A 13,902-nucleotide genomic window follows, 5' to 3' on the forward strand; every position below is an offset into this window, starting at 1 on the left:
TAGAAGCAACAACACCCAGTAGCTACAGGCACATCTAGCACTCAAATTTTGTTATTTAAATACAATTTATCACTAAAGTGAATCAGATAACCTTGGTGAAATGGCCAAGTCTAGGACTGGGGCAGGCAGAATCAAGATGAACTGTAACTTCTTGTAATGCCAGAAAATAAGGGAGAGCTCGAAAAATGATGGGCTCATAGAAAAATGACAGAGGAGACAATGCGAAGGGGGCCCCTCTGAACAAATATGGGAAAATTTGAAACTCAACATGAATAATAGAAGAGTGGATTCCATTGACTGAAAGAAGACTCCAGCAGTCCATAGTGTTAGTGAGTAAGCAAGCGAGTAAATAAATAAGGAGAAGGGAAAGCTCTTCCTTGCAGTGAGTGCTAACCAATAAGGTAGAAGAAATAATAAGAGTTAATTACCATTTTGCAACCTTTATAGTAATAACTGATTCAGGCCAAGATCATTAATGGACAGTAAAATTGTTAAGTGAAAGCTTAAAAAGCAACTGGATAATTACATAGCATCAAAGTATCTCTTCACAGATAACTTATTAATCGGAAAAGAAAAAATGGATAGCTTTTTAGTGGACAAATGTAGAGGGGGCACCATCTTCTCTAACTATTCAAAGTTAACATCACCGGTCATAGGAAAAGCTGACATCTTACTCTTCCTGATGTAATTCACTGAGGACACAACATCACCTATTCAGTGTTCCTGCCCCAAATGCACATCCCATCCCCCAAAAGAGAAAACATTAGAAAAACCCAAGCTGAAGCATACTCTATAAGTAAACAATCGGCCTGTACTCTTAAAAAAAGTCAATGTTACAAAAGACAAAGAGAATCTCAGGTATTGTTTCCTAATAATGGATACCAGATATAGTGTGCTAAATGCAATGCACGGCTCCAAACTGGATCCTGGATCAGAAAAAAATTTCCATAAATGACATTATTAGGACAATTTGTAAAATTTGGATATGGACTTGTGTATGAGATAATAATATCCTATCTATAAATGTCTTGAATTTGATAGCTGAACTGTGGTTACACGAAAGAATCCCTTGTTCTTAGAAAATACATGCTGAAATATTTAGGGATAAAGGGGCATGATGTGTACAACAAACTCTCAAGTGGTTACGAAGAAAGTAGCAGGAAGGCAAATTGGGCAAAATACAATAATTGGTGCATCTGGGTAAAGGGTATATGAATGTTCTTTGCTCCGTTCTTGAAACTTTTCTATAAATCTGAAGTTATTTTGTAATAAAGAGTCTAAGAAGAGAGGGAATGGGAAGGGAGAAATCTGAGGCAATGACATTGAGTATATTCAGCTCTCAAGGAGTTTTGCTACATAGGGGAGCGAAGAAACTTGGCGATATTTCTATATAGAACTATATAGAATGAAATCAAGTGTGTCAGTAAATAAATGAAATTAATTATTCCTGTGTTACGTAAACCTAAAAGGAAATATCCATACAATGATCTATTCCTTTTTTTTTTTATAGTCTATGAAAATCGCCCAATTTTAAAATACTAAAAGAGAATTTCCTATGTGGCGGAGAGCATGCTGTGTTTACATAATAGAATGAAAAGCAAGCAACTTAAGACTGGATTATGGAAATATGCCACGAACATAGCAAATTGAAATTATGGATTATTTCTTTGTCAACTCCCATTCAGCTTTGCAGGTGGTATAATATTTTAAGCAGAGTCATAGTTAAGATAATGACACTTGTCATATACAGTAAGTATAGGTGATAGGAAATAATGGTTTCTAGCCATTAAAATGATCATTTTGACTAAAATATTGCTAATCTAATGATGCTGTGAGCTGGAGATATCAAGTTGAGAGCCACTTTTTTTCCTTAATCAAAGAGGAAAACAGCAAGATTCTCTCCTTCCCTACTTATTATTGTCACCTTGTTGTCAAATAGATGATAGTCTACCAACATGATAATGTAGATCTCTTTCAATCTTTATTTCAATTTTTGATACTTTTTTGTCCTAATTTTTCTTTTAAAAATATTATGTTAAAAAATGAAATATTTTAATTACTGAATTATTTGGTACCTTCTAAAATTTTGAGCCTGAGATAAGTGCCTCACTTGTCCCAACCTAGTTTTGGCCCTGTCTTGCATCTTTGCAGCAGAAGCTCAGATAATGTAAAATATATTTAATATTGAAATAAATCTATGTATAGATAGATTTATTTATAAAAACTTCTCATACTTAATTTTTTATGGTAGTGTGTAGGTTAAAAAAATGTAGCAGATAATGTCATTCACCGTGAGAGTTTCAGTTTTGGAACCAATTAGCTGTAATGATGTGTATTGTTATTTGTGCAATTTCAAACTTATTGTCTGAGATGAGCAGGTAGATATCTGCCAAGCTACAGTATTCATTGGTGGCCAATATTTTCTAAAATACCTAGGCAAGTCATGACTATGCCATTTAGTACTGCTATCTGGGTTATTCTTTAATACACAAGAAAATAATTCAGAAGTGATGCTGGGTGACCATTTATAAAAACAATAGGGCTTAATTTTCTTATGTGAGGACATTCATAAAGCTAAATGAAAAAAAAAAATCCTCAAGGTAGCTCTCTAAAGAAGAAGAGCATTCCATAATGAAAGAAAAATAAATTTATTTTAAAACAATACTAATAACTTATTTATCAACTGTCATTTAGGGAGCACTTTGTACTGTGAGATAACGGAAAAGTAGGATATAAACTGAAGGTATAGTTGGGAGGAAAAATCCATATAAAGAACAAACTGTGATTAAATCACCATGCTGTATAATAATCCTAGGTATTACTTTTCGAAGTGCCGAAATGTGTTATACAATTATTGAGTAAGACCTGACACATTTGTTTCCAAAAGGACTTTCAGTGAGTAACTAGCATATTTTTGCTTTGATTATTAGGGGTAAGTGATAGGCATTTCTGGACAGAAATTTAAATGATTAGCTAAGCTAAATTTTGCAGATAGCTCAGTTAAAGTCAGCTTGCAAAAATTTAAAGAATCTTAACAATGTGTGTAATAATAAAATACTGGGTTTATTTAATACTTTTATATAATTAAAAAATTATTATTTAAAGGCATTCACAGCTAACTTAATGGTGTTTTTTGTTTGGATTTTGTTGTTTTATAGGCTATGGGTCTCCATAGTCTCATTTGGAACAGTTATAAAATGGTGCTCCAGAATATTTCATTGCCTAATCTATGTGCACAATGACCCTGATTGTGAAATTCATTTTCTGTTTACTTGTTCTTTTACAAATTTCACAAATTGTGCATATTAACACATTTCTGCTCTATTTAGAAACTAATTTTAGGGTTATGAAGTTTATATTGGCACTGCTGATATGGTAAGTTTTAAATTTCACAAGTTGGGGTCGGCTTAAATGCAAAAAATGTTAATAAAAATTATTTTCATTTTGAGTATCTTCTCTATGGCATATTCTCTTTACGGGGGGCTGATAAATTTTGGTACTCGGAGAAATCTTAAACCTAGAATAAGTATCTGGGATAAAAAAAGCTATAAGCACACCTATCTGCTGAGGCTGTTTCTGTCGACTGTATACATAGTTCTCCAGCAATGTCTATATCTACTGTTCCCAGAATTTGAATAGTTAGTAATTGGTGCAGAAGTAGCTCAGGTGATAGTGAGAACAAAAAACGCTTTTAGGTTTAAATGAGCAGAATTTGCTTCAAGCAAACATGGAGACCCAACTCCACAAACCTAATATCAATACTTTCAGAGCATTAATTCTACTGAATACTTAAAATAATGTTATTAATAAATGCCCTAATCTGATAATTATTGTACTAATAATTATAATACTTATATATTATGTAAGTATTATATAATTATATATAATTATTATATCATAATAATTATAATGAAATTCCTTGCTGGGTTAGTGGCTATGCATATGCTTTTTATATTCTTATAGGATTTTAAATATGTCTTGTACTATAGAGATATTGGTATAAATAACTTATTACTCCTCTAGGTCAGAAACCATCTTATCAAACTTCGTAACCCTTTGTATCTAGTGCATAATCTTGCTCATAATGGAAGCTCCATACAAAATTTGTTGCTTTAATCTGAATCAGTTCTCTCAATTAGTTTACAGAAACATCATTATTGAATGCCATTTTAAAATAATAAGCCAATTTGTAAAGTGGGATTCTAAAACTTACACTTGTAAGTTAGCTTTTTTTTTTTTTGATAAATGTATTTATTTATTTTTGGCTGCATTGGGTCTTCATTGTTGGGTCTTAGTTGCTGTGCGCGGATTTTCTCTAGTTGCCGCGAGCGGGGCCGGTGCGCGGGCTTCTAATTGCGGTGGCTTCTCTTGTTGCAGAGCTTGGGCTCTGGGTGCGCGGGCTTCAGTAGTTGTGGCTCGCGGGCTCTAGAGCGCAGGCTCAATAGTTGTGGTGCATGGGTTTAGTTGCTCCGCGGCATGTGGGATCTTCCTGGACCAGGGCTCAAACCCGTGTCCCCTGCCTTGGCAGGCAGATGCTCAACCACTGTGCCACCAGGGAAGTCCCTGTACCTTAGCTTTTGAAATCATTTTCTCAACCCCCCAAATGGAGTTCCAGGGACCAGGTCCTCCTGCTACTGCCATTTCCTGTGAGTGACCTCCACTATAACATTGTGCCGTGTGTGACTGCAAATTTACTCTTATTTACACATCTGACTTTCTTATTAGGCTGTAAGCTCTCAGAGGCCAGATTCCTGCTAGTTTTCTTTGAATTTCCACAATATCCTGCAAGATATAGGTGTTAAATACATGATGATGGAATTAAATAACTTTCCTGTGTCTGTGCTCCAGTTTTAAGTTCAAGAATGATGAGTCTTGGAGAAATCAGGTTGAGATTCTAGTTTTAAATATGTAGTTTTAAAAAAAGATGAAAAAAGTTAGTTAGTGTGATTTTAGGGGCCCTGAAGCACAAATAGCAGATTTACAGTATAGCTCTTTCTCTTTTATTGCCAATTCTACTAGTTTAGGATTCAGGATTCCTGCAAAGTTGGAAGGTTAGTGGAGTTATCCAGGATGGCAATTTTCTTGAAAACATTCATGAGGGTTTTAAGATTGAAACAACCATATGCTAAGATGCAGTTTCCCTGTAGATATAATTTTTAAGTAGACTACTTTAAAAAAATGAAAAAGACCTAGTAAAGAGGTTATGTGTAGAAAACAATATCAGTGGATTTCAAAAATGTATAATGTGGACTTCTAGTTTTTTTGACGAGGTGCTGAATGAGACTAGTGCTCATTTCAACATGTATTAAAGACTTCAGTTTCATGTGCTTCAGTCAAATCCCAGCTTTCACAGATTAGTATCTCTAGACATTAAAGTCTCCATTTCTTCCTAAAAGAACCAGATGCTTTAAAATATCAAAATGATATTATGATTTTGATACATGATATATATAGAAAGCCCTAAAGACTCCATCAGAAAACTCTTATAATAATTGAATTCAGGAAAGTTGCCAGATAAAAAATCAATACACAGAGATCTGTTGCCATGCTGTATGCTAATAACAAACTATCAGAATGAGAAATTAAGAAAACAATCCCATATACAATTTCATTAAAAAGAATAAAATGCCGAGCAATACATTTAACCAGGGAGGTGAAAAATCTGTATACTAAAAATTGCAAGACATTAATTAAAAAATTTGGAGACAAATAAATGGAAGGATATTCTGTGCTCATCAACTGGAAGAATTAATAGTGTTACAATTTACATACTACCCAAAGCATCCTACAGATTCAATGCAATTCCTATCAAAATTCCAATGACATCCTTCACAGAAATAGAACAAACAATCTGAAAACCACAAAAGATCCTGGATAGCAAAAACAACCTTGAGAAAGAAGAACAAAGCTGGAGGCATCCTACTTGCTGATTTCAAACTATTTTACAAAGCTATAGTAATTACACAGTATGGTATTGGCATAAAAACAGACAAATAGATCAATGGAACATAATAGAGAACCTAAAAATAAACCCTTAACATATATGGTCAATTAATTTATGACAAAGGAGCCAAAGTTATACAATGGGGAAAAGATTCTCTTCAATAAGTGGTGTTGCCATTTGTGACAATATGGATGGACCTCGGGGGCATTATGCTAAGTGGAACAAATCAGTCAGAGAGAGACAAAGCTGTATAATCTCCCTTATATGTGGAATCCAAAAAAAAATCAAGCTCATAAATATAAGGAACAGATTGGTGGTTGCCAGAGGTGGTGGGTGGGGGTGAGAGAAATGGGTGAAGGGGGTATTAAATGTTAAAAAGAAAAGAAAAGAAAATACTATGTCTATCCCGATCTTTCAAAAATCATCAGTGCTATAAATGACCATATTTGTTTATTTTTCCTGTACATATAGCCAGCAGTCAGAAAATGGTGCATAGAAACTAATAACAACCAAAGATATTATTTGTCCTGTAACATCAAGTGTGGAGACTGTTCTCACGTGGGTCAACATATATTTAAGAAAAAGTCAGTACAAGTGACCTTTGAGATCCTGGAGTAATTGGATTGAGATAAAATATAAATTAAATTCCTTAGCATCTGGGGCATTTTCTAAGGTCTTTAATAGAAAAGTAAGAAAAACAGTTGTGATATCAAAAAACAAACAAAAATACACACAACGTAACATTAACAATAATAAACACACACACACACAAAAGGAAAGAAACAAAAGGAAAACAAACCCAAACCAAAAGAAAACTCATCATTACCTTAAAATTTAACTTGAAGTTGGAAAATCAATTTGGGTTAAAAGGAGCTAAGTTATTTTAAGTTCTCTAAACTCAGGTCTTGAACAGAGATGTACTAAAGCCACACGTTATTAGCTCTTCTACATATGACAAATACGACTTCTTGATGGCTGTCACTAGAAGAAGAGCTTTGCTTCAACACTGCCACGGAGTGGGAAGAGGTGGAGGAAGAGGAGTCTTCTTTAAGGCAAAAGGAGAATTGTTCCTCTAGCTCTACTTTTTAACATGTTTATTTATTTTATTTTATTTTTTAAAATTTTTATTGGGGTATAATTGGTTTAAAATAGTGTATTAGTTTCTGCTTTATAACAAAGTGAATCAGCTATACATATACATACATCCCCATGTTTGTTTTTTATTTATTTATTTTTAACATCTTTATTGGAGTATAATTGCTTTACAATGGTGTGTTAGTTTCTGCTTTATAACAAAGTGAATCAGTTATACATAAACATATGTTCCCATATCTCTTCCCTCTTGCATCTCCCTCCCTCCCACCCTGCCTATCTCACCCCTCTAGGTGGTCACAAAACACTGAGCTGATCTCCCTGTGCGATGCGGCTGCTTCCCACTAGCTATCTATTTTACATTTGGTAGTGTATATATGTCCATGCCACTCTCTCACTTTGTCACAGCTTACCCTTCCCCCTCCCCATATCCTCAAGTCCATTCTCTAGTAGGTCTGTGTCTTTATTCCCGTCTTGCCCCTAGGTTCTTCATGACCTTTTTTTTTTTCTTAGATTCCATATATATGTATTAGCATACCGTAGATTCCATATATATGTGTTAGCATACGGTATTTGTTTTTCTCTTTCTGACTTACTTCACTCTGTATGACAGACTCTAGGTCCACCCACCTAACTACAAATAACTCAATTTCATTTCTTTTCATGGCTGAGTAATATTCCATTGTATATATGTGCCACATCTTCTTTATCCATTCATCTGTCGATGGACACTTAGGTTGCTTCCATGTCCTGGCTATTGTAAATAGAGCTGCAATGAACATTGTGGTACACGACTCTTTTTGAATTATGGTTTTCTCAGGGTATATGCCCAGTAGTGGGATTGCTGGGTCATATAGTAGTTCTATTTTTAGTTTTTTAAGGAACCTCCATACTGTCCTCCATAGTGGCTGTATCAATTTACATGCCCACCAACAGTGCAAGAGGGTTCTCTTTTCTCCACACGCTCTCCAGCATTTATTGTTTGTAGATTTTTTGATGATGGCCATCTGACCGGTGTGAGATGATATTTCATTGTAGTTTTGATTTGCATTTCTCTAATGATTAATGATGTTGAGCATTCTTTCATGTGTTTGTTGGCAATCTGTATATCTTCTTTGGAGAAATGTCTATTTAGGTCTTCTGCCCATTTTTGGATTGGGTTTTTTTGATATTGAGCTGCATGAGCTGCTTGTAAATTTTGGAGATTAATCCTTTGTCAGTTGCTTCATTTGCAACTATTTTCTCCCATTCTGAGGGTTGTCTTTTCGTCCTGTTTATGGTTTCCTTTGCTGTGCAAAAGCTTTTAAGTTTCATTAGGTCCCATTTGTTTATTTTTGTTTTTATTTCCATTTCTCTAGGAGGTGGGTCAAAAAGGATCTTGCTGTGGTTTATGTCATAGAGTGTTCTGCCTATGTTTTCCTCTAAGAGTTTGATAGCGTCTGGCCTTACATTTAGGTCTTTAATCCATTTTGAGTTTATTTTTGTGTATGGTGTTAGGGAGTGTTCTAATTTCATTCTTTTACATGTAGCTGTCCAGTTTTCCCAGCACCACTTATTGAAGAGGCTGTCTTTTCTTCACTGTATATTCTTGCCTCCTTTATCAAAGATAAGGTGACCATATGTGCATGGGTTTATCTCTGGGCTTTCTATCCTGTTCCATTGATCTATATTTCCCATGTTTATTTTTTTAAATTGCCATTTCTCAAACCAAGCTATGGTGACAGATTGAGAACAGTGGCTATTTTTGGAAGGTAAATGCCTGAAAGGAGACACTAGGGGAGTCTTGGGTGCTGGCGCTGTAGCTTATCTGTGTGCTCGTTGAACTGGTGTGATCAGCTTGTGGAAATTTATTCAGGCTGCAGTCTCATGGTATGTGCACTTTTCTGTGTGTGTATTATATTTTCACTTAAAAAACTTATTTAATGAACAAAAGCGAAGGGTCAACTGTAGATGTCCAGCCAGGACCAAACCACCCAGCTGGCCCAAAGACTCATGAGCAATAATAAATTGTTGTTTTAAGATAAAAAGAAAATTGCCATTTCTCTTTTATGTTCTTGACAGTGAAGAGAAAACCAATATGGCTGATATGAATCATAAAATAGAATAAACTCCTTCCCCAGTTCACTGTACCCACACCTGCTGCTTCATTTCTAGAAAACGTGCTCAGAAAGTGTTCAAGAGGGTCAAAATCCTTCTCCTCCTCAACCATCCAATGCACTGGGTTTTGGCAAAATGTGCTGGTTTTAGTCTATTGTTTTGCCTACCAAAAATTCCATTCCAACCCATGGATTATGAATCTCTAACTTCTGGGGTTCAGGGATAGTTGGAAAACTATTATTTCCTTTTTGTAAGGAGGGAAAAAGTCTTTAAAAATAAGCTCTTAAGATTTCTCTGGGCAATAGAGAGGTTTTTCAAAATCCCAGTTTGAATGAAATTTAAATGAATTAGTAAGCAGATCAAATTTCCTCAGTTTTAAAGGAGAAATATGTGCCAGGCACAATGTGGTTTTATTGAACCCTCCGCTTCTCAGAGTTTGAAATGTTTAGCAAATCCCAAGTTTTGAGGGCAATGGTTTGTGGTGAGCAAATTGAGGTGACCAAACTTTCAGTTGATTCTAAGTCTCCAGAGGTTAAAAACTGCTGCATTAACTCCCTAGTTCTCAGCATATATTTAAAATAAGTGTGGTCTTTTATCTGGTGATATGTGTTTGGATTGTTTTATTTCACTACAGAAATTCCAGATGTGTGTTGTAATGTATGTCTGCTCCTCGCCTTTCACTCTGTCTGCCGGTTCTACACTCCCTGCCCCAGGAGAGTAGACTAACCCTCTGATTGTCTCCAGTTGTCCCCTCCAATCTCTCTCACCTACCACTGACAGATTTATTCCCCAAGCTCAACTCCTACCATGTCAGCACCCCCCACCCCACTCCAAATTCTTCACTGGCTCCCCAGTGTCTACTTAGTTATATTTATAATATTTATTCTGGTATTCATGGTCCTCCACAATGTGATGCCAACTTAGTTTTCCATTTTTGTCTCCCACCAGTCCCCTTGCAGATACATAGGTCTCTGTTTTTGCTGTTTTTTCCCCTGCCAGGTCCCTCAAGCTTCTGTATGATTCCCATACTCCTTCTCAGTTGAATACTATTTCCATCTGTTGAAATGCCATCAACCTTTCAATAGCCCACCTCAAGTAACTCCTTCTCACTTCCCAGTCAGATGCATTCAGATCCTCTGTGAGTCTCCCTAATGCTTTGCAGTTGGTATTGGAGTAACCTGCGTTCTTAGCTCTCCTGCTATGTAGCAGTTGCTGCACACACTACTGTAAGCCCTGTCAGGCTAGGATCATGTCTTGTACAGTACGGTGGCTGGCTTAAAAGGTGTTCATTGAATGAGGGAATGAAGGAATAGGTGATTATTTATTATTATTTTTTAACCATTTAAAAAAATTGAAGTATAGTTGATTTACAATGTTGTGTTAGTTTCAGGTGTACAGCAAAGTGATTCAGTTATACACACATATATATATATATGTCTATTCTTTTTTCAGAATCTTTTCCATTATAGATTATTACAAGATATTGAATATAGCTCCCTGTGCTATACAGTAGGTACTTGTTGTTTATCTATTTTATATATAGTAGTGTGTATATGTTAATCCCAAACTCCTAATTTATCTCTCCCTGTCCCCTTCCACCCCATCCCCGTTGGTAACCATAAATTTTCTTTCTATATCTGTGAGTCTATTTCTGTTTTGTAAACAAGTTCATTTGTATCATTTTTTAAGATTCCACATATAAGTGATATCATATGGTATTTGTCTTTCTCTTTCTGACTTACTTCACTTAACATAACAATCTCTAGGTCTATCCATGTTGCTGCAAATGGCATTGTTTCATTCTTTTTTATGGCTGAGTAATATTCCATTGTGCATATATCTATCTATCTATATATCTCACATATTCTTTATGGAATAGGGTGATTATTGGTTGAGATATAAACTTTTTATTTTTCCTTTCTCCTGTGGCACATTATTTTTCTCATGATAGATACCACCACAGAGTTGTTGAATTGAATGAATTGTCCAGAGCAGGGAAGATTCATTCATCTTACACAACAAATAACAGGGTGATCTCCTGTGCAGAAGAACTTGAACTTGTATTTCTTTTCTGAATTTGTTGGGTTTTCTGAAATGATTTTAAGTATATCTTTAGAATGGTGGTAGATTAGTACTAAGTGTATCCATCAGTAGAGGCCTGGATAGGAACATGGATCTCCAAAAGCTTTCAGAAAAGGATCATTTATATTTTATTCTTTGGAAAGGAAGTTCATCGTAAGTGAATTCCTTTCTCTTTATGGGTTATGATAGCTGCTTGAATTATAGTTCACTTGAGTGAATCCTCTGATTTAATGGATTGAATCAAGTGGGTATTATATGAAGGTGGAATATAACTCTTTAAATGCAAATATCCACTCTAGTTTAGTAGAGCTTGAGATTTTTACTTGTACATTGAGATGTGTCTCTTATGGCACATGGCTGTCTATGGGTTACAGTGGCATCTCAGTTGTAATCACATCTGCAGCTCTTGGTGTAGGACACTGTTAAGGAAACGCTCCCACTAAGACTCACACCATTAACAGGCCATGGAAAGCTATAGATTTTCACATTGAGTTAGATCAGAGAGAAGAAGGAATTGTTTTAGATGGTTATTCCAGTGTCCACTTGCATGGGTACCTGAAGTGTCCCCAAAGGTATAACTGATATACTTCATCTAGAACAAGCACCCCTGGCCTCCTATTCCATTTATTCTATCCATAGCAAAAACAGGGCCTGGGGCAAGGGGGTGATGGGACTAAGAGATATTGAGCACCTACTAGTTAGTTTACATTTGTTATCCTACTTAATTTTCAGAAAAGTGGGTATTGTGAAGTTGGTATTACTAGGTACATTCTACAGATGAAGCAATGGATTTGGAAAAGTTTACTAATTTATCCAAAGTTTCATAACTGATAAGTAGCAAAGCAGGCACTGGAACCCTGGTCTATCTGATCTTTCAAGATGCTCTGTTCATTATATTCTGCTCTTTATAGGAAAGGACAAAGAACAGGGGACATATGGCAGTCCAGCATGGGACCCTATTTTCCCTGAGGCACAGTGATGCATCAGTACTCAAGGAATCTCAGATTTCCTTCCTTTTTTAAAAACATAGTAAAACAAAAGCAAAAGATGGACATTTCAATGTAATTCATAAATACAAGTGTTTTAAAAACAATGAAGATTTAAACGTTGAAGATTAAAATCGGTATCATTGAACAGGAATGTCAGAGTGAGAAATACTGTAGGGCTAATATTGAAAGACAACCTGTAAAATAACTAGAAAACAACCAGAGAAATAACTTCATAGCAAAACTTGGAAGTGATTCTATGTATGTAACTTTCCTGTTTCTCTCACTAAATGTACAAATGGAATATTGGGAGGTGAATAATAAATCACTTGTGGGTTTTAAAATTGAAAACACATGTATTACTGACACTGACTTAAATGTGATTTGATTATTATGTTATTACACAAAGAAATTCACAGACATTGGTTAGTACCTCAAGCTTTGGAAAAGACAAACATTTTTGTTGTGTACATAGAACAGAGCGGCAGTTTCTGGGGAAGGGAAAGAGTGGGAGGTACTTGGGCAAACAGGCTGCTCAAAATAAAACTGTGACAGGATGCACACAGGCCTCGTGTTTAACCATTTCTGAGCCGGGCCTTAAAGTCTCCTAAGATTTTTACCTGAAGGACGTCTGCTGATTCAGACGTGGTCTGAGAGTGTAATCTTACACTTGTTTCACATGGCCCGTGGGCTTTCTCTCCTTTTCTCCTGTCTTCTTCCCTCTAGAAGACACATCTATCTTTTATGTGTTTTCTAAATATTTCTAATTACCTCTATAACGTTAAATAATATTCTAACCAGGAATGGTTATTTAATAAATATCTAATATTCTTTGGTAGATGTCAATGAATGAAAATGAAGTCCTTTAGGCATGAATTGGCTGTTTTTTTCTGAGTCTCTCTTGGTGCTTAGATCTAAGCAGTGTGGTAAACACTGGGAAAGCTCCACCCACAAATATTCATTGAGCACCTACTCTGTGCAAGCTACTGTGCACTGAATACACAGAAATTTCAAGACAGTGTTTCTGCCCTCAACTACTCAGAGGAAGGTGGTGGGAAGGCCTCTTATCATCTTCATTACTTTTGTTTCTACTTCAGCTGTGGTGGGTAAGGGATACTTCAATATAAAAATGCCTAGAAATTATCACATAAAGTGGAAAATATGAGCAAGAGAAAGATTATTTGTCTAGTGGGCTCTACTCTCAAGAATATGATGATTCACTTTGCCCCTTGCCCTGGATGGAGTCAGAAGCCTATCTTTCCACAAGGGATAGAGGCAAGATGGTGCCTGGGATGTACGTAGGGGACGTGGCAGGGTAGAGAGGGTGAGAGGACAGAGCAGGAGAAAAGGAATGAAGAAGGGAGGTCAAAAGAGGAGGGACATACAAGCACCCGTTGGAGGTGGTCTCTGTACTAACGAAAGCCAATCTGAGAAGACATGTAAGGAATTTGTTGTAGCACCCTCTGAGTCCCACATGCGTTTGGGATTTCCTGCCAATGGGGTCATGTTCTACCTGGTAATGGACTGGGTCTTGCATGTTCTTCCAGATGAGGTGAAGCCTAACTGCAGGGGTAGAGCAGTCAGTAAGAAATATGTTCTTATTCTTAGGACTATAGAGTCCATAGAGCTCTAAAAACAAGCTTATAGCAGCCTGTATTAAAAAAAAAAAAAAAAGTGAATATACGTACAACCTGCTAAAGC

At 36.0% G+C, this 13,902-nt stretch overlaps 1 protein-coding gene across 3 annotated transcripts in view; it reads right to left on the reverse strand.

Annotated features, from left to right (window-relative positions):
* PDE7B (phosphodiesterase 7B) overlaps positions 1-13,902 on the reverse strand; it is a gene marked incomplete at its 3' end in the record, with an annotated part of 632,720 nt that overhangs the window by 44,849 nt on the left and 573,969 nt on the right. The gene's annotated exons all lie outside the window — the stretch shown is intronic.

Source organism: Balaenoptera physalus (genome assembly GCF_965194825.1).
Source record: "Balaenoptera physalus genome assembly, chromosome: 9".
NCBI lineage: Eukaryota > Metazoa > Chordata > Mammalia > Artiodactyla > Balaenopteridae > Balaenoptera > Balaenoptera physalus.